Genomic DNA, 21257 nt, shown 5'->3' on the forward strand with positions numbered 1-21257 from the left:
TATCTGCACCCATCCCCTTGGCTATCTCATGGCTTTAAATATTATCTCAGCACTGATGACCATCACATGACGTCTCTAGTCCAGACATCTTTCCAAAGTCCAGATGCATATATCCCTCTCTGCTTGGATGTTCAGTAAATGTTCCAAACTTAACATGTCCCAAACTAAACTTCCAATCTCCCCTAAAGCCTGCTCCATGCTCCCTTTTCATATTTCATTTAATTACAACTCCACTCTCTTTGCTGGCAGGTCAAAAAGGGTATTGTCCTCACACTTAATATCCAGTCCCTCAGGAAATCCTATTAGCTTGACGTTTAAAATAAATCCAGCTTCTGGCCACTTGTCACCATTTCCACTTGACTTCCTACCACCACCCCAGATATAGCCACTACCATCTCTGGCCAGAATTCCTGCCATAGTTTCTTAACAAATTTTACAGTTCATCCTTGTTTCCCTACGATCTAATCTCCCTGAGCCAGTCACTATTAAATCTCTAAACATGGAAGTCCAGTCATAACATCCCTGCTCAAAACCCGTAAATGTCTTTCTTTCTTGCTCAGGCTAAAGCTGATGCACTTACAATGCTCTACCAGGACTTCAGTGATCTGGATTCTATTACCGCTTTGACTCCTCTGGTCCTCATGTTCCTCTAACATATTAGGTGTGCTTCTCCTGCCTTAGGGCCTTCGTGCCACCATTCCCCCTGCCTGCTATGCTGTGCCACCAATTTTCACATGACCCACCTTCTTCAAGTCTTCTTCAAGCCACCTGTCCTCTGGCTCACCAGGTTTTGCACTTACTCTAATCTGCCATTCAGGTACCACAGAGCCCTTTTCTACATTTCCAATATCTGCAGGCAGGTATGGCCATGATCGACTCTCCTCCTTTAATGACCTTGAGAACTATGGAGGTGGCAGATCTTGGTAAGTCACCTCTTCAAGTTTAGAGACTGCAAATGTTCCTTTTTTGGTGGTCTCTTCATGAATCTCTAGGAATTTGCTTTACAAGAGCTATGTATGTTGCATTCTCTAAGGATAACTTGTTTTGCAGAACTGATGACACAGAATCCAACAGAAGACATTGACTGCTCTTTTGCCAACTGAAGTCAATTTCTGTAGCAGCTGTGCAGGGAACCCTCAGCTGCTATTTGATAGCAGCTCTTATATTTAGGTCCTGCTGTGTAAATGATGTGGGTGGCTATATTAAATCCTTTTGTCAATTTTGTTTCACCTGTTCAGCAACCTTTAAGTTTTTGGAGTTCCTCTTTCAAATCAGGACCCACAGACAGGAAGATATTTTCTGCCACAGGATTCTTATCTGTGAGACATTCACTGCTGGTATGCACAATTGTTGTATACGTCGGTAATGTCACATCTCCTTGCCAAAGTAGCACTTTTTCACTGACATCCTTATTATAAAAAAAAAAGTGATTTAATAGTGTCTTCCATAAATTTTTCAATTGCAGTATTAGAAGCACTTAATTCATCTTCACACAAGTGGCCAGCTCTCTGTACCCATCTACATCCACAAACTGGAAAGGTGCACCTACGGTATCTATGGAATGGAAACTTCAGCTTGTCTTTTTTCCAAATTCCTCCACAATTCAGTATTCACTGGAGATTTTTGAGCATTCTGCTGGTCTCATCCGGCGGCAGGCGAGGCAGGTGAAGCTCCTTATGGAAAGTGACCAAGCATGTCAAAGTGTCTATCACATAATAAAAGCTCAATAATTATTTTAATTACTTTCTGTACTTCTTCCTTAACCTCCATAATTAGTCATATGGTTGTACTTCTCATACTTCATTATAATTGCTTGCTCACTTACCAGAACCCTTCACTAAACTATTAGTTTTTTGAGGGCAAGGAATATGATGAGTTTGCATTCATTCTCCCAGAATCTATAAATGAATGGGTTGATTGAATGAAGCCCATATAAATTAGTTGCAGGGTTCTACATTAGTGGACAATTTCAAGCATTGGGTGGATAATGATTCAGGAAGTTATTATAAAAGGAATTAGATCAAATGGCTCAATATCCACCCCTATGCCTTACATCTGTGAATGGCAACAGTGCTACCTATCAAAATATACTTCATATTTTGAACACAGAAGTACTGCAAGAGTAGAAATTATAAAAAAAATGATGTATTATTTTCAGGTTACTAGATATGTTAAGGCAGAAAATAGACTAGTTATTTTAAGAAATTTGTCAGCAATGGTTGAAATAAAAATGTTTCTGTTAGCGTTGCGTTATCCAGAACTATTAATTTATCACATATTAATTTCTTCAAGTATATTAGTGTATCAAACATTACTATGTAAAAAGAGAAACCAGTGATTGTAGAATAATTTAGAAAGTATAATTTTACAGGCACATTTGTGTGTAAAAGCATAAAGCTGTGAAAAATTCATAAAAACCTTTATAAAAATAAAGCTATACATAATTGTCAATGATTACAAAATTTAAGAAGAGGAACATGGTCATAACTTCCCAGAGAGCAATTTATCAGTTTCCTAGGTATCTTGCAGGAGATTTCCTAATTTTATCCTACTGTAGTTGTAAAATTTAAATCCAAGTTACAAGGTATGTCTTATTCCCTAATGACAAAGCTTTAGATTATATGAGATGAAAATTTGTATGATACTAGAACAAATTCATATCAACATGAGGGTGGAAACATTTTATATTTATGCAATTTTTCCATTAATTATGTAGAATAGGGTTCTTCAACTGGAATGCAGTTGGTGAGATGAGGTTCTAGGTTATCCATGTACCATGCAGAAATTTTTGCATTAAAGAAGTGTTCTTTATGGTCCAGTATGGTAGCCACTAGCCACAAGAGACTATTTAACACTTGAAATGTGTCTAGTGCAACTGAGGAACTGAATTTTTAATTTAATTTAATTAAAATGCAACTTGAACCATATGGTGCTAGTGGCTCCCATACTGGATAGTGCAAATCTAAAGAAATTTCTCATATGTCCTGAACTGGGCCAGAAGTTAATAGACATTTCTAATCTATCTCTATATTACATGTGAAAATACATTAACTGGTACATTTCCTCACATACTGAACATGGTGCAAGAGTAAAAATCTTTTCAGGATGCCATTTGTATAAATCTGAATTTCCTTGGAAAGAACCAGTGATGAAATTTAGATCCATGAAAATTAGGCTGCTTGCATTATAACTGTTCATTATTTAGGCATACAGAGTGTGACATGATGTAACCCTACATCATTACATGTGTACATATATTTATATTATGTCATCAGTTTGAACTGTTTATCCAAGAGAAACAGCTATTTTAAAAATGCAGATAAAGTAGTGACTGAAATACTTCTTGGCATCCATTCTATTACTGCACAGGTCTCACTTCCTGTAGTTTCGTAAGACACATAAATGATGAAAACAAAAATGTGTTGGGAAAGAATATGACATAAAATTGATTTTTAAAAAAGCATGAGCTACAATCCTGGTATTGCTAGAACTGATGTTTTCACAGGTGGGAAAAAATGTTTACTAGATATTTTAGAACATATTATTACTGAAATTGAACTAGATAATATTTAAGTTTTGGAAGTATATGCACATTATCTCATTAGCCTCTTAAAGCAGGTGTCATTAAGTGAATACACTTTGGAAAGTTAACTTACAAATGTTACCAATAAAATGTGTTAGTATTGACAAATCAGAAAAGCAGTTAATTTGCTATCATTTTATATCTACCTATGATATCCATCATCATTTTGGATGTTCAAGTAAGTAAACCTAACTAAACCTAACCAAATAGGCAAATATGTCTGGGCACTACTTCTAGGCGTTTTGTCGTTAGACAGAATAGACAGCTTCTGTGATCCTAGATTTTAAATTTATGTTCCAAACAGACATACATTTCACGGATAATATAAACAAAACCAATGATATTCTTTACCACTTAGCAATGCATTCTTTAGTGAAAGTGGGATTACTTTTAAATATTATATTTTAAAAGACAAAGAAGAAGTTGAACCTGAGTAAATCCAAATAATGCATATAGTTATTGAACTTCTCATAATACCTCTTATAAATATTTTCTTTCAACATGGTTTCTACCCTGCATACTGTGATAAATTTTTGATACAATTTAAAATAAAGTACACATAAAATGCAATCATAAAATTAAAAAAAAGAAAATGTAAATGACAAGAATTTGGAGAAATTAAATATTCCAAGAACTTAGGCTAATACAGTTACTGTAATTGAACATGAAATTTAGCTCAAAGTTTTCTAGAAATAAAAATTAAAAAAAAAATAAAAAGAAAGCCCCAAATGTCCCATAGTGTTATAGATGACTATGGTATTGTAAATATGAACGTGGATGAGTAATTTGACATTTATAATATTGTCTTTTATATTAAAATAAATGTGACAATAGAAACATTATTTTTCTCAAAACTGAATTCTAGAAGTAATTTTTTAATAATCTTTATGCGAGTCATATTGAACAACATGATGGGAGATTTCCTCAAAAGTGCTTTTGCAGAAGATGCAAGGACATATTTTACGTGATCATTTCACTTGGATGTTTTATTCTAAGGAAGTAGGTTAATGATGTCCAGGTATATGGATTTCTGGTTCTAAATTGATTTTTCATAAAGCTTAGAAATTAGAAGATAAATGTTTAGTTAGCAAGTGTCTCAGTCATCCTTTTTCAAATATAGATTCTCTAAGTTATATTTCAAACAGGAAGATTGCAGGAGCCCAAGACTGAACTGTAATAAATGTATGGAGACAAATGTGTATTTTTTTTAATTTTTAAAAAAATATTTTATTTATTTATTTGGCTGAGAGAGACAGCGAGATAGGGAACACAGGCAGGGGGAGCTGCAGGCAGAGGGAGAAGCAGGCCTCCCAAGGAACAGGGAGTCCGATGCGGGGCTCGATCCCAGGACCCCGGGATCATAACCAGAGCCGAGAGGAGATGTTTAACCGACTGAGCCACCCAGGTGCCCCGACAAATGTGTATTAACAACATTAACAATTCCCACTCTTTGTGCAAACTGTGTGTCATAGCACAGTATTTATTCTCTTTCAAAATTATAGTTTATTCAAAATAGAGGGAAAAATTCTTATATATGTACAGGGATAGATCACAGAATCTATTCAAAACTGACTCAAATATTTCCTAATCAGTAGTATGGGCTCTGCTGGATTAACTGAATAAATGCTCACTTGGCAAGCTAGATTTCCACATCATAGAGCACAGACTAAATTAATCTGTCTAGAAAAAAATTGAGAGCAGGTATGATTATCCACCTTGGCCATTAAATTAATTACTACTACACATTGGAATATATAACATTTGCATGGTTCTACAAGGATTTAATTAATATGTATTCCCAGACCAATATTTGAATGACTACAGTATATGGTAATTATAATCAAATATCACTCTTTAACTTTTATTTTCTTTTTGGTTATTTAATAATTCATCTGGAATTTTTGATGCAAAAATAAAAATCTTCTGGAAAAAGCAATCTTCTGGTATAGTATATGTGAATCTATGGACTTCAAGGAAGTTTGGCATCAAAAGCTATTTCTTGCATTTATTCATATTTTCCTCTTTGACAAAAGCTATGCTTTAAAATGGTCTTAAAGTTTACTTATCTTTTGTTTATCTTAATATAAATTATGTATTTGAATTTCTGTCTCTTTTGTGATAGGGATAATACTCAAATTCATGAAACTTCCATAAATTAACATTTGGATGTTTATTTCTCTGTGCTTCAATATAACTGGATACATACTTCTATTATGTAACAGTTATGCTGAATTTTATTTGTTCATAAATTTGTCTTTCAACCTTAGCTGCAAACTGGAAGCAATTGGGAAGCTTTACAAATACTGATGCCTCGACTCCCTCTAACCCAAGATTCTGATTTAATTGATCTGGGGTCATATCTGAGCACTGGTAGTGTTCAAAATTCTCCCAGTGATTCTTATGTATGGCCAAGTTGAGAATTACTGCTCTCAACTGTAAGATTCTTAAGGGTAGGAGCCATGGCTTATTCATCCTTATATTTGCTTAACACAGTGCCTGCCATATGTATTTAATTTCAGAACATATGTTACTGGATATTATCCAATAATAAAAACCCAATCATGTAGTTAACCTCACAAAGGTATTCCAAGTCTTTTAAAAAGCCAATTTTTTTGCTATTCTCAAGACTTTAGGTTTTTCTCTCAGCAATTTTCATTTTCTTTCTTAGGATGAAAATTTGTCAATTTTTTTATCCTTCATGGACAAAACAGAAAACAAGAAAAAATATGCTATCATGTTACCTACTGAACAAAAACTAAATATTGTGATTAATTTCTCTTATTTAAAAAAATCTGGCGGGCGCCTGGGTGGCTCAGTTGGTTAAGCAATTGCCTTCGGCTCAGGTCACGATCCTGGAGTCCCGGGATCGAGTCCCGCATCGGGCTCCCTGCTCGGCAGGGAGTCTGCTTCTCCCTCTGACCCTCCCCCCTCTCATGCTCTCTGTCTCTCATTCTCTCTCTCAAATAAATAAATAAATAAATAAATAAATCTTAAAAAAAATAAAAATAAAAAATAAATAAAAAAATCATCTGGCCTCTCCCTTTTCAATATGATCTCTCTTAACTCCTCATTCCTTCAGTATTTACTTTACAATTAAATAAATTATGTTCCTAAATGTCATGTACACAAGATTGGCTTGCTTTAGAAATAAATTATTTTCTGTACAAGTATTTTGAACCCAAACCTCACCTGAACATGATTTTAAATTAGTGGTTCTCAACCAAAGTCATTTGGCAATGTCTGGGGACATTTTTTGTTGTCACAACTTGGGGGAAGGGGAGTGCCACTGGGATCTAGTGGGTAGAGGCCAGGGATGCTGCTAAACATCCCACAATGCACTGGACAACTTTCACAATGAAGAATCATTGGGCCAAAATGTCAATAGTACTGAGGTTGAGAAACAAATGCAAATTAAATACAAATGTAAATTAAACATAATTATTTTTAAATAAATTATATTATCTTTCCATGGTATCCTTTCATTCTAAAGAAAAATCAATGAAATGACCAAAATTTATGCTTGCCAGACGTGCTGATACTGTAAGGTATCAGAAATAAAAATTCAAAACATTCTACAGAAATGGAACTATAGAAGTGTGTCAAGAATTTCCACCACTGAAATAAAAGGTCACTAGTGGCTTCATGTTTTACACTAGTGAAATGTAAATTTCAAGGCCAGGCTTGCTCTAGATATGTTGTGAAATTTGTCACTGTTCTCCCTTCTTTTACTCAATACACTTTCTGTTTTCAAGATGTTTTTACCAGGCATTCATTCATTCATTCATTCACAAATCTTCCTTCATTGTCCTGGTGACCCCTATGCCTCCTTTATTGTATGAGATGGGAACCTTCCACTGATTCATTTATCAATAATCAATCTCCTAGCCATAGCCAATCTATAAAGCTTCCCATCAGAATTTAATGCTTTGAGTGGTATCTCTGGAGTGGATGGTGTGGTGTGCCACTCATATCCCCCTTTCAAATGGAAGCACTCATTCCACCAGCTTCCAAGAGTGTTGGCTACTGACAGTTCATAGCTGCATCTCTCTATGGGAATTGCCTTTCCAGAGGCAGCCTGCATGGAGTGAACAGCATACGAGAGGCTACAAAAACCCAGACATTTTGCATTAATTTGGGACAGTTTTGAAGACTTTTTTCCAGATTTAGGACTCCACATGATATTGGCGTTGGCTAATACCTCTATTGTAACTTACCACAGTTCAACTTTTCCCTTTGCTGAATACTGGCACCCTCAGTTCCTTACAGGTGTTCCTGGGAGCATCCCTACTAAAATTCCTGCTTAAATATCTCAATGTCATAGTATGTTTCCAGAAAAAATTGACCTAAGATAATAATATACTGGAATGGGATTTGGAAACTTGTCATCCTTTGTTTTACTGGCCCTGAGAATTTCATCACTAGTGGTAAGTGGAGTATTGATTGTTCCTGATGTGTAATAGGGTCAATTATTAAAGTTTCCTTTGTTTGTGAACAAGTACTAAAAAACAATGGAAGGGAGGCAATGGCCAGTGCAATACCTCAGGTGTTTGAGAGAAAGAGAGTATTAATAATTGTAAAGGCTTTCAAGTTGGAAGGGTTTTTGGTAAGTGTATTAGATAAATAAAATAATAGGCTGAAGATGATTATTGACAATGCAAAACAAAGTATAAATGTCAAAGAAGTACCTTGGTAGCATATAAAGATATAGTCATTCCTGGCAGCCAGAAGGTAGAAGAAATGAAGTGTCAGGCCCAGCACCACTAAAAATGGATCTCTAGAGAAGGTAAAACTCTCAATCCCCACATCTGCTACATCAAGATTAGAACACTGATTTGGAAGGTGTGGGACACTGAGGCTTGGAATAATTACATCTGGGGTTGGTGCACTCAAGAATTTTAAAATGCCAGATCTTCCTGAACATTCTGGTTCTATAGATCACGATTCCTATTAAAATCTAGCTTTCCTCTCTTGGTGAAGAAAATGCAAAGAACTCTGTTTTGTATTCCCACACAAACTTTTTTCAATGTCTACCACCACCTCCCCTCCTGACCAATATACCAATAATAATATACCATCCAGGAAAATGCTGGGAGCTACAGGTTCTAGCCAATATGAGGACACTGAAGACAGCATAGAGAGTATATGGGACAGGGTATTGAAAATGATGGATTAAGGGGGCTGAGGTACAAAGTTGGATAAGAAAGAGTTTATCCATATAAGAGCATTCTTCCATGATATAACATTTGACATCCTGGCAAGGACTCAGAGAGATGACACTAATATACTAGAATGTCTCTTAGAAGGTTGAATAAAGCAATGGTCCACCCAGAGTGAAGTGCAAATACTGCCTGCCATGGCAAACAGTGAGTAAGAAGTTGAAAGACTCAGAGAAGTGGGAATGCTAACATGGATATATCATATAAAACCAAAACTCACTATTTGATGATTAACTAAAGGAAAGATCAAATCCCCGATGAGGAAAGACTCTGCTATACCATGGCAAGTTTGTATAGCAATGACTTTTCCATCCTTCTCTAAAGGATCCGTGACCATTTGCTTATGTAATTGTGTGTTTGGAAAGGGGAATACTCAAACATTAGAAGCACTATTAGACATGGAATCTAAGTTGACATAAATACTCAAGGACCTGGAGTATCACTATGCTTTCCATGTTAGGGTAGACACATAAAAGATCAGGTAATAAACCCATGTCCAGGTTACAGTAGGTAATAAATCTAGGTCCAGCTTGCAATGGGCCTACTTGTTCACAGATCCATTCCGTAATCATTTCCCTGAGCTGCGAATGTACAATTAAAATTGATAATAACTGCTTGACCTGTGGGGTAAGAGCTATCATAGAGGGGAGGGCACAGTGGAAGCCTCTGAAACTGATACCTACCTTCAACAAACATATTAAAACAAAACAGTGTTTCATCTTAGGCACAATTAGAGATTAATAGCGTCTTAAGGACTTAAAGAATATAGGAGTGGTAGTCCACATCACATCGCTATTTAACGAGCCTATTCCTTAACCAACAAACAAACAAAAAAAGTACTAGCAGAAGAAAGTTCCCTACTGCAAACAACAAAGTAGTACCCCATTTGAAGCTGCTGCACTGAATATGATATCATTGCTAGAACCAATTGACTCAACTAGTGTACAAAATGTATGATTTTTATTGATCTGGCTTAGGCATTCATCTCCATTACTACGAGAAAGGAAGATCAAAAGAAGTACGTTTGTGTGGGACAAGCAGCAGTGTACATTTTCAGCTTTGCTTCAGGGCTAAGCTAACTCTATACTTAGTCTATTGTATCAATGGTATCAGGTTAATCAAACTGGATAACAAGAAGCAGCAAACATATTGGAGGCCTTGGTGTGACACATGTACTGTAGAGGTGGGACACAAGCCTTACAAAGATTAAAGCTTCAGAAATTCAGTTCACTGGGGTATGCCTGCTCATAACCTCCAAAGTAAAGGACCAATGACTGTATCTTGTACTATCCAGCATAAGAAGGAACCACATTACCAGGTAGACCTTTTTTGGAATCTGGCAACAGCACAATCCACACAAGAGTAGCTCTGCAACAATGTGGTGAAGGGTCACCTTTCCAGTAGACAGAGCTTTGCATGATCTATCTAATAATCTACTTTGTGTGGAAGGAGAAGTGGCTTGGGATAAGAGTACATGTAGAATCATTAATAATGATGAATGTTTTGGCTGGCTAGTCAAGGCTCTAGAAGAAGTATTGGAAGATTAGAGACAAGATCTGAAAAAGAGGCATGTGGATGGATGCAGGAAAGTGAATACAAAGTTAAAAATCTTTGTATTACATATTAATGCTCACCAGAAGGCATTCAAGGGGAGAAAACCAAAAATTAACCACATAAGCACAATGACTTAGCCAGTCTCTATCACTGACAAGAATAATGGGCTCACAAACAGAGTGTAGGAATAGAGACAATGCATGGACTCAAAACTTGGTCTCCAAAAACAAAAACAAAAACACTTGGTGATTTGGAGACCAAGCAAAAGGGAGTAAAAGGGAGAAACTCTGAGCCCCCTTTACACCCCCATTCCCTGGAGAGACCAACTTACTACTGGCTGCAAATGCATTATATTGAACTCTTTTTATGCTGCAATGGAGTTAATAATTAATTTTGACAAGGATTGCACATATTTGGGGTATAGATTTTCCTTTCTTGCCTTAGCCAACACCACTAGCCAAAGGTTTAGACAGAGTTTAGTCCCAATGATAGAGGATACTGAATAAAATCGCTTTGTACTAAGGAGTCCACTTTATACCAGGGAGGTGCAGCAGTGGGCATATGACTACGGCTACAACATATTCTATACCACCCAGAATCTGCTAGCCTGAATCTGCTAGCCTAATAAAATAAAAAGTCAGTCTTTTGAAGGTATATAGTTGAAGGCCGACTTGAATACGTTGCCCCTTGTGGATGGGACACTTCTAAATGTTATATGGCCTAAATTGTTCTCAATAGCTAAAATACATGGGTTCAAGAAACAAGAGATGGAAATAGGAGAGTGGTCAACTTACCATCATCCCCAGGGTCCCACTTAGGGAATCTTTGCATTTAGTCACTGCAAATTTAGATTCTGAGAAACTCAAGCAGCAAAATCCAATAGAAACTTTTGCAATAATAGTTAGGTTCGATATCCAAGCTATCTAGAACACATGTAGCTATTGAGCATTTTAAATGTGGCTAGTGTGACGGAGGAACTTAATTTTCTATTTAATTTAATTTTAATTAATAGAAATGTGAATTTGTATAACCACATGCTTGCTGCTGGCTATAATATTGGACAGCTCAAGTCTAGGGTCTTAATTCCCAGACAGAAATGGTTTGGCCAGAAAACACAGCAAGAATCCCACTGAACATTTAAATTTAATCTATGACTGCTGCTCATTTTCAGGTCCTCACGCTGAAAAGGCCAGAAGAGAGATCACCAGACTGTAATCAGATCAATTGATTCTAATCATTTGCAGGAGGAAGAGTTTTTGACATATAATGGCATAAGGAAGAATAGGATTATTACCTAGATGATCCCCTAAAGTGTCTTTCGGTACTTCCTAGGCAGTTTTTTCCATAGGCGATTTTTTTTTTTCCCTAGGCAATTTTTGACAGTATATGGACAAGTGCAACAGCCAGGGTCTGGGAAGGCGTAGTGAGATGGACTCAGAACTTTCAGAGATTATGTTTAGAGTCACTTAAGCAAGTAGGCTACTTAGAGCAGCACAGATGTCAGCCAAGGGTGAGGACAAGGTAGGTAATACAGGAACAAGATGAAAATGACCAGTTGCAGCCTGAGAACAACTGTAGTAATGATAGAGATACAGAGTGCTCTAATTCTTTCAAAAAATCTTTCTCTTGCAGATTTTTCCAGAAACAAGAACAAACAGAATCAAGGAGTTGTTCTGAGAGGAGAACTTTCCATGAGCAGTGATTAGATGCATAGTAAATGGACTTTGTAGTGAAACACCCAGATTCCCCTTTGAGGAACAAAGCACTCATTTCTTCAGATGACCAGAGTGTTTGCTGCAAAAGACTCACAGCTTTATCCTCCCCCAGAGAAGGAACTGCTTTCCCCAAAGTTATGTCTTCTCCGTGGGACCAGCCCCATCCAATGACTACTCCTTGAGGGATACAAAAGACCTCTAGCTTTGCCTCCATTCGAGATAAAATGGGAAGGGCCACCCCAGCTGCAGGACTCCCTGGGGCTTCAGCTGAGACTTTTTGTTTAATAACACTGCTATTCAATGTCTCCCCTGCACAATTTCTGTTTCCTTCACTCTTTATAGCTCTTGTTCCTGAGTGTATTCTCCAAAACACCTTGTCCACTGACCTCAGAGTTTGTTTCTGGGACCCCAACCAAAGACTCAGAGTCCTTGCTTGATCACCTGTTCCATGAAGCACTCTCTGCCTCAGATCTCCACTGTCTCATATGAAAGTTGGCACTTCTCAGAATATCTTGGTCCTTTAGAAAGCCATCACCTGTAGAATGTTTGGAGTTTTTGTTTTCTTCATGTTCCTATAGTCCTTTCTCCACTCCCAAAACCAGTTTCTGACTGGAGAAGTTTAGTCCAGGCAAAGGGTCCTACTTCCTTGGGGTTAAACACTAGACACATTGACTGAATGAAAAAACAGACACAGGTCAACCCAGTGATTCCTGGGTATGTTTTACAGTATCTGCGCTCTTCTAGATCTCAGACCATATCATTAGTTCTCATGGCTCTGGTTTCACTTCCTTTGCTTCTGTGTATCATAACATTTTCCTCATTGACATGGTTTCATAATTTAGAAAGCCATTTGTACCATCCCAGCTGGAAGGTTTTGTTTTTTGTTTTTTCCTAAGTGTGTTTGCTTTGTAGATGTGAATGGTCTTGTCTCACAGATCCATCTATTTGAGCCTCAGTTGACAGCTGGTATAACCTAATATTATCTAGTCAAAATAGCCCCTAAAGTCATTTGTGAGAAAGAGATGAATTTGAGGATTGGTACTTGTTTAAAAACAGAAATCTATTACATTTCCTTGGACCTGCCTTCTGACACTAACTTACTAAGCAGGTAATTAAAGATGACATTTTGCTTTGCATTTATTTTTTCACCTGGATTGGACTTTGACATTATAATGCCTCTATCCAGTCTGTAGCAGTTGTTGTAAAGGTTTGAATCATTAAAACCACTGATTTTTGCAAGTTATACAATGTGTAATTTACAATTTACCTTAAAAGAATACTTAACATACAAAGTGACTTATACAACTTATTTATTTTGTCTTTACAACATATATATGAATAGGCACTCAAATAATTTTTTAGATTTTTTCCCCTAGGTTTCTTTTCCTCTTCGTTCTTCCTATCTCCACCTTTAAATAAATACATGCAGATAATTGGCCTGGGATTTTTGCCTTAGAAGTGATATTATACTATAGAAAATAATAATAATAATAATAATAATAATAATAATAATAATAGAAACATTTTAAAACTTCCTGGCTTTGAAGACATAAATCCAATTTAAAAATGTATCCTTTGTTGGGTGCCTGGGTGGCTCAGTCAGTTAAGCATCTGCCTTCAGCTCAGGTCATGATCCCAGAGTCCTGGGATGGAGCCCTGCATTGGGCTCCCTGCTCGGCGGGGAGCCTGCTTCTCCTGTCCCTCCGCCTGCCGCTCTGCCTACTTGTGCTCGGTCTCTTGCTCTCGCTCTCTCTCTCTCTCAAATAAATAAATAAAATCTTTAAAAAAGTGTATCCTTTGTGATTTGTAGGCAGATAGCACCATTAAAGAGAGTTTTGGAGATAGAAACTGCAAAAAAAGAGAGGGAGCTATTTCCTGAGGAGAGGAAAAATACATTCCCCCAGCTTTGGAGGAAAGTGTAATGGAATGGGAAGTAATGGACCACTGGTGATAGTTGTGAACCCCTCAAAAAAGTGTCTTATGTTCCATTTTCTGGGCAGAGCCCTCAGCAAGGTGACAAGACTATAAAGAGACTGAGAGGACCTGTAAATTTTCTTCTAGGTAGAGCCTTCAGAAGGCAGCAGACTTCCAGAGACACAATGGTTGCTATGACGTTTAGGACAGAGCCTGGTAAAGATGACTATCCTGATGATGGGCACAAGTAGCAGATATCTGCCCATACCCCCAAGTGTGGTTCTGGAGTAATGGAAGGAAATGCAGGATTGAAGAGCCCAATGGGCAGAAACAGGGAGAGATCAGCAGTAGCCTGTTGGACTAATGGCGATAAGAAGTGATGGGACAGTGTATTTTTCAGCATGTGTCTTCAGAGACAAATGACTCTGCTCAAACTTTGGCTGTTTAGAGGTTTAAAATAGAAATTAAGTTATATCTTAAAAAAAGAAAAAAAAAAGGAAATCATATGAGTTACAATTCCATTTAGGGACCTGACACTGTCAGGGACTAAATAATTTTCCCAGGGTAGTACAAATAATGGTGGTAGAGAAGGAAGAAGCATTCAGGTTTTCCAGCTTCAAACCAATATAATTTCTCTCTTCCTTCTATCACCAATGTATATTTACTTTAAAAAGTAACTTTAGTCCTCCAAACCTATAACCCCAGTCTACTCATAAAAAAACAAACAAACAAACAAACATAGAACAAGTATGAATTGGAGGCCATTCTACAAAAGACCTAACCTGTATTCCTCAAAGGTACAAACTTCCACTTATAAATAAATACTAGAAGTGTAATTTGCAACACAGCAACTGTGACTAACACTGTTGTAGGAAATGCAGGAAAGTTGTTAAGAGAGGAAATCCTAGAGGTTCTCATCACAAGAAACAATTCTTTTCTTTTCTTTTTGTTGTACTGAGATCATGGATTTTAACTAAACCTAATGTGGTAACCATTTCACAATATATGTTAATCAAATCATTATGCTATATACCTTAAACTTACATAGTGATATATGTCAGTTATTTCTCAATAAAACTAAAAAAAAAATATTAAGAACAGTGAACAAACAAAAAAAAAAAAAAAAAAAAAAACAGTAGAAGTCTGAAAAAGTGTCCCAACAAAGAAGAGCCTAAGGAAATGTGATGACTAAATAGAATATGATATCCTGGCTGAGGTCCTGGATCAGGAAAAAGACATTAGGCAAAAACTAAGAAATTTGAATCAAGTATGGGTTTTAGTCCATAATCATGTACCAATATTGATTCATTAATTCTGACAAATGTACCATGCTAATCAAAGATATTAATAATTGGGGAAACTGAGTGTGGGGTTTATGGGCATGTTGTGCTATCTTTCCAACTTTTCTGTAGATATAAATCTATTCTAAAATTAAAAGTTTATTTGAAAAAATAAGCCAAAAAAGAAAAAAGTAACTGGGTATGCCCATCTTGGAAACCTGCATTTGTTTTAAAGACACCAAACTCTGGCCTCTATGTCAGAAATATTACTTCTCAGAATAACAGTACATCCCTATTCCATTTTTCAGTAATTCTTGTTTTTTTTTAAACCCTAGTTTGGCTTGATTCAATGTGCTTTCAATTTTTCATTTTTACTCTTGATGTTTCTCTCACCTCGTAAACCCAGACTATGCTAGTATAAATATAGATAGATGAATAACTAGATCCACAGATAGAAATATATGACAGACACAATCAGAGACACAGTAACACACAGTTGCATTCATATGTGGGCAGATAAACACACACCAAACACCTCAGTTCTCAGATTCAGAGAAGTGGATGGTTGAAAAATCTTGAGTATGGGTATTTGTTTTTATTTGCTGGGAGACTTTTGTAAGCTATTTTGTATTTTCTAAATTCAGTTTTCTTATCTGAAAATAGGGAAAATAAAACCTATATGTCAGAGATAGTGTTTAAATTAGTGACAATATGCCAGTAGAATATCTGACCCATAACAGGTGCTCCACTTTGTTATGAGGTGCTGAAAATCTAATGGCCAGGTTCAAATTCATGGTTTCTGGTCAACTACAATGCTCAGTCCTGTTCTCCTACCCATCACCTCTTTAGGCTTTTCCAACGGCAGGTCTATTATTTTCCCTACTCACGGAGTTCTTATACATATGAATCATACATGTTTGAGGAACTGGTGCCTATGCCCTGAGAAGAAAACAGCTGCAGGCAGAAGATGACCGGGGATCTGAGAGACATGGGACTACCGTAGTGTGATTTTTGACTTAGGAATGAAGACAAAAAATAGGGCCATGAGTATTTGCAACTTAGGGATCATAGGAACTTGGAGCCCTATGGCAAAATTTACTACTGGGGAGAAGAGAGGTGAGGGGTAGACAGATGTTCTTATTAACGACGGCCATTTAAAGATGGTTTGCACTCTACAGGCCTGAAGATGCTTAGAGCTAGTTCCTTTGTGTGCACTTTCTTGATTCTTCAGAGACTCCCTTCTGTGTGCCTCTAAATTCAGCTTCCTCGATTTGGACAATGCCTCCCCTTAAACCGGCTGCTCTTGAGCTCTGCCAAGTTTCTGCATGCCAGCAATATAATTCACAACATCTTTTTGTCTGGGCCTATTTTCCCTGGTATCTTACCCCATCAGACAGTATGATTTTTTAAAATAACCTCAAGCCAACATTCCCAATGGGGATTCCCATCAGTTCCCTGGAGATTCATGTACTTTGCCTGCTTTTTGAATGGGAGTCTAGTTCCTTCACTGTTTCTTCTCTATGCCACAAGAGGCTTTATTTCCTAAGAATAAATCAGGAACTGATCTTCTGGGAGTCTCACTGTAGGCTTATAGTCCTTACTCTCTTGGTGGTCTTCCTGAAGGCTCTCTTACTGGGCATCCAGAGATGCAGGAACCACCCCACCAACATACCCAGAGAGTAATGGAATGGAGCTCAAGTCACAACAGCTCTTCTCTAAAGAAATGCTCTACACATTTTCCCTAATACCTATTCTCTTGAACTCCTTTCACCCCTTAGTAGATGCGACAGTTCCTAAGTTAGCTATAGGTTTTCTACTTTGAAATTCTGCCACTGGTCTAAAATCTCCTTTGTAATACAGCAACTTATGGAGTCTTGGTTTCTCAACAGAAACTCCAAATTTCACATCCTGATACATGTACTACATAGGTGATGATGCAAACTGGAGAATACTAAGGTAATTTTCTCAGTGGAACTTTATTAGTATTCACCCATGTGCAAGAGTGAGCCCTTACGAATGTGAATCACAGTGCAATTAATATCGGGCCTGTTATAAGTCAAATAGACATCTGCAGACCACTGTGAAGGTTTCTCAAAATTTGTAGCAATATTTCTTTGGGAAAATGAGAATTAATTTCTAAAGACAAAAATTGACAAATCCTATTCTGGAATAAACTGATTGTAAGTTAAGAACTTGCTCAAATTGGCGATTGACCTGCTACCCAAATACTCAATGACCTGACACAGAGGCACGTTCTATGAAGATGTGTGGCTGGAGCCATGCTACAGGCTGTGATCTGAGAACAAACTGCCCACCTTGAGGCAACTGATAGTCCCACCCAACTGCACACAAGTTTAACAGTCTTGTCTCAGTAGCCTCACATTTCACACATGTGAGCAATTTAGTCTTACTTGACTTGAACAAAATCTTTACAAATCAGAACAAAATCTTTAGGTTTTTGAAGATGTTTCCTTAAGATTATCAATCTAATTTATTCCAGCCATTCAGGATGGCTTAGGTGAATTTACTAAGTGAATTGAAACCCTTGTAATCTGTGACTTGAATGTGGGTAGCTTCCATATTTCTTGTGGTGCCCTGTACTTTGGAATTTGTTGATAAATGCTTTTTAAATTTATTCATCTTGCCTATCACTACTATTAATGAAAGATAATATAAATTGTCCTGCAAAGGAAGACCGGTGCAGTCATATTTTATGCACAGAATGCATTCTTGAAGACTTCACATAATTTGAAACCCATATAATTCAAAATTATTTTTCTCATAGGAATAAACAAAAAATAAAACTTGTGTTGTTTCAAATTCTGCATCAAAATTGAGAATCCATTAATATTTTATTAATTTACTATTTCAAATTATCACAACCAAAATTTACATAAAATAATACCCCACCTCGTGTATGTGAGCAACCTACAAGGTTACAGGTATGTGTCTTAAATGTATGGGGTTAGATCATTCTTCAGTTTGTCTTTTTACAGATATTAGTAATGATAATCTCTATATGGCTGGTTTTCAATAAAAATAGCAGTGTTTTCTAGAGTCTAAGTATATGAGAAATGAATATTAAATTAGGAATATACATCTTTCACCAAGTTAATCTGCTTTGTTTATATCCAGAATGAATGGAAAATCTTTCTGATTTCCAAGTTTTAAGCTAGACCCTGTGCCTCAGTGGTTAAAGGGAGCATCAAGTCTTGAATTTGCTCTGGATGTTAATGATCATAAAGTATCAGGGAGGACTGGACATTGACTGGCAGCCAAGTGCAGAAAGCTTAAAAAGAGTGCTTCAGTTCTATCAGAGTATGTATTTTGCGGTCTCTTAATATTTTGCATTAAGCCAATTTTGAGCTATTAAAGTTTTTCTTTTCTTTTCTTCCTTTTATCCCTTTAAGTTTGCTAATCATCAGGAAGCACTCACTTTCATCTGGGATTTGTTTGTATTGATTGTGTTTCCTCAGGTCCTGTGCTTCATAACTAAGCTTTCAGAGTTAGGGTTGGAGGTGGCTCCTGTGCTGAGTTGCTGGAAAGTACTAACTCGACCCACCCCCACCCCAGACCTGGTGCACTCCTTTTACTCGTCCTTGGGTCATGGAATTAAAAATAGAGGCATAATGTCAGACAGCTGGGAAGATATTCCTACTCATTTTGTATAAATGGGCCAACTTGAAGATATGTGCTGGTCATCCATTAAGAAAGTAGTTCATTATATTCAATTATGGTGATTTTTTACTGTGGGCCTTTTGAAGGGTTTTTTACCTATGCTTGAGGTCCTTTTTTGAAGATCGGTCACATATCCCTTCTCTTTTTCCTCATCTATCAACCAGGATGCCAGCAAGAAACACATGGTACATTCAGAATAGTTTAACTGAGAACAGTTTAATAGAAAGACCAGAATGAAGGGAACCAGCTAAGCTGCTTGAGGTGCTGGCTACATTTGAACAGTAGGAAGCCACTGTTAATCCTAGGTCTGAAGGAGAGAAGGGAGGGGAGAGTATTACTGGAGTCCAATGAGAGATGGAACCATGGACAACCATGTGTCCCAGACATCCAGTGGGGAAATAAACAACCAACATCTCTCTTCCAATCCCTCATATTTAGTCCTGTATTTCTGCCATTCATCCTTAATTGAAAGCCCAGCACTACAATAATAACCAAGTGAAAGTGCAGAATGACAATAACGACAACAACAACAGTCACAATACAACAATAAATCTGGCAATACAGTCTGTAGAAGCTAGTTTCCTAGGTCACAGAGCTGGCCAAAAGGAGGCAGACAGGGGATCTGGGGCAGAAATGAAGAATCACCAGCTCATCTGCCCTCTCATGGATCCTAAATCAACTATTGCCTGTGAACTCTCTCCATTTGACCCTCTCATCCTTCTATTTGTTTTTCATTTCTAAGCAAGGTGTTTTGGTCTGTTTGGGCTGCTGTAAAAATATACCACCATCTGCGTAGCTTATAAGCAATAGAAATATACTCCTCACAGTTCCACAGGCTGGGAGATCTAAGATCAAGGCCCCAGCATGGCTGTGTTCGCTGAGAGCCCTCTTCCAGGTCCATAGTTGGCACCTTCCTTTTGTGCTTTCACATGGTGGGGAAGGATCTCTGGGGTCTCTTTTAAAGAACACTAATCCCATTTGTGAGGGTTCCAGCCTCATGACCTAAGCAATTCTCACAGGCATACCTCCTAATACCATCATTTTTGAGGTTAGTACTTTAACATATGAATTTTGAGATAACACAAACATTCAGATCATAGTGAAAGGGAGGGTTTTTCAATCATTTTTGATTTATTGAGTGCAACTATGCCATAAGCTCTATACTAGAACTGGGAATACAAAAACAAAATAGATAAAACACTTGGAAAAAGTGTCCTGACAAGGAGCTTGAAAAGGAAGTTTGAATGAGAGGCATGTCAACACATCCACTTCTCCTCACTCATCCTGCCACTCTCCAGCCAGTCATCTTTGTCAGCAACCACCTTTGCTCAAGCCCCATTTCTCTCCAGGGGCCCTGCCCTGTTATCCACCAGAAAACTAAAACTCCATCTTCTGTGCCCCGCCCCCCCCTCCCATACACACACAGTGGTTAGCTTTTGGAATATAATGTTGTAATGTTAAGAAAACCAATTATAAGTAAGAAGAGAGAAAATAGAAAATGAAAAAAAGAAAAATAATGTGCTTTTAACTCCTTGTCAAGTCCCCAGCTTTCCTAGGAAACATGTAAAAATAAATATAAATATACATGTGCACAAAGGTAACCCTAGGGGGAAAAAAACAACGAAGATGCTTCAGGCAACACTAGTAGACAGGAGAGAACAGAGTTCATCTTTTGACTATCAGGGCATTTTTTGGAATGTGCAGGGGAGTCACTGACAGAAAAGCCCACTTCTCACAACTCGCTTCCAAGACCCTTATTTGGAACTTTCTGAATCCATTAGCCCTTGACTGAGTGTAGCCATGTATTAAGCTTCTGGAACTACTCCCATTTTCACCACCAAAAATACATTGGGGGAAAGGACAACAGTACATTTAAATACCCCATCCTACTGCAGAGTGGGGAAAATTGCTATTGAACTCCAAAACATTTTGCCATAGACACGTTGTTTACACAACACAGCTGCTGGAATGGCTCTGATGACAGGAACTTATTAAGGCCTCTGGGGGTTGATGAGATTTGTTGAAATCGTGATGTCTGTTTGCTGCCCTTGATTGATGCACCATCAGCAGTCCTAGGCTTCAGGCATACTACGGCTTACACAAGTTTTGTAGGCTGAACTGTAAGCCCATCCCCACTATAAAAACATATCAATCCCTTGTTTAAAAACTTTCAGTGTAAACGACAGATGTTGGCGGGGATGCGGAGAAAGGGGAACCCTCCTACACTGTTGGTGGGAATGCAAGCTGGTGCAGCCACTCTGGAAAACAGTATGGAGGTTCCTCAAAAAGTTGAAAATAGAGCTATCATATGATCCAG

At 37.4% G+C, this 21257-nt stretch overlaps 1 pseudogene; it reads right to left on the reverse strand.

The window, feature by feature from the left end:
• Window positions 1–567: 567 nt before the first annotated feature.
• Window positions 568–19124, reverse strand: LOC102727961 (ganglioside-induced differentiation-associated protein 2 pseudogene; annotated as a pseudogene).
• Window positions 19125–21257: the final 2133 nt, after the last annotated feature.

This window comes from Leptonychotes weddellii, chromosome 3 (assembly GCF_054177405.1).
Source record: "Leptonychotes weddellii isolate Sample4059 chromosome 3, ASM5417740v2, whole genome shotgun sequence".
NCBI lineage: Eukaryota > Metazoa > Chordata > Mammalia > Carnivora > Phocidae > Leptonychotes > Leptonychotes weddellii.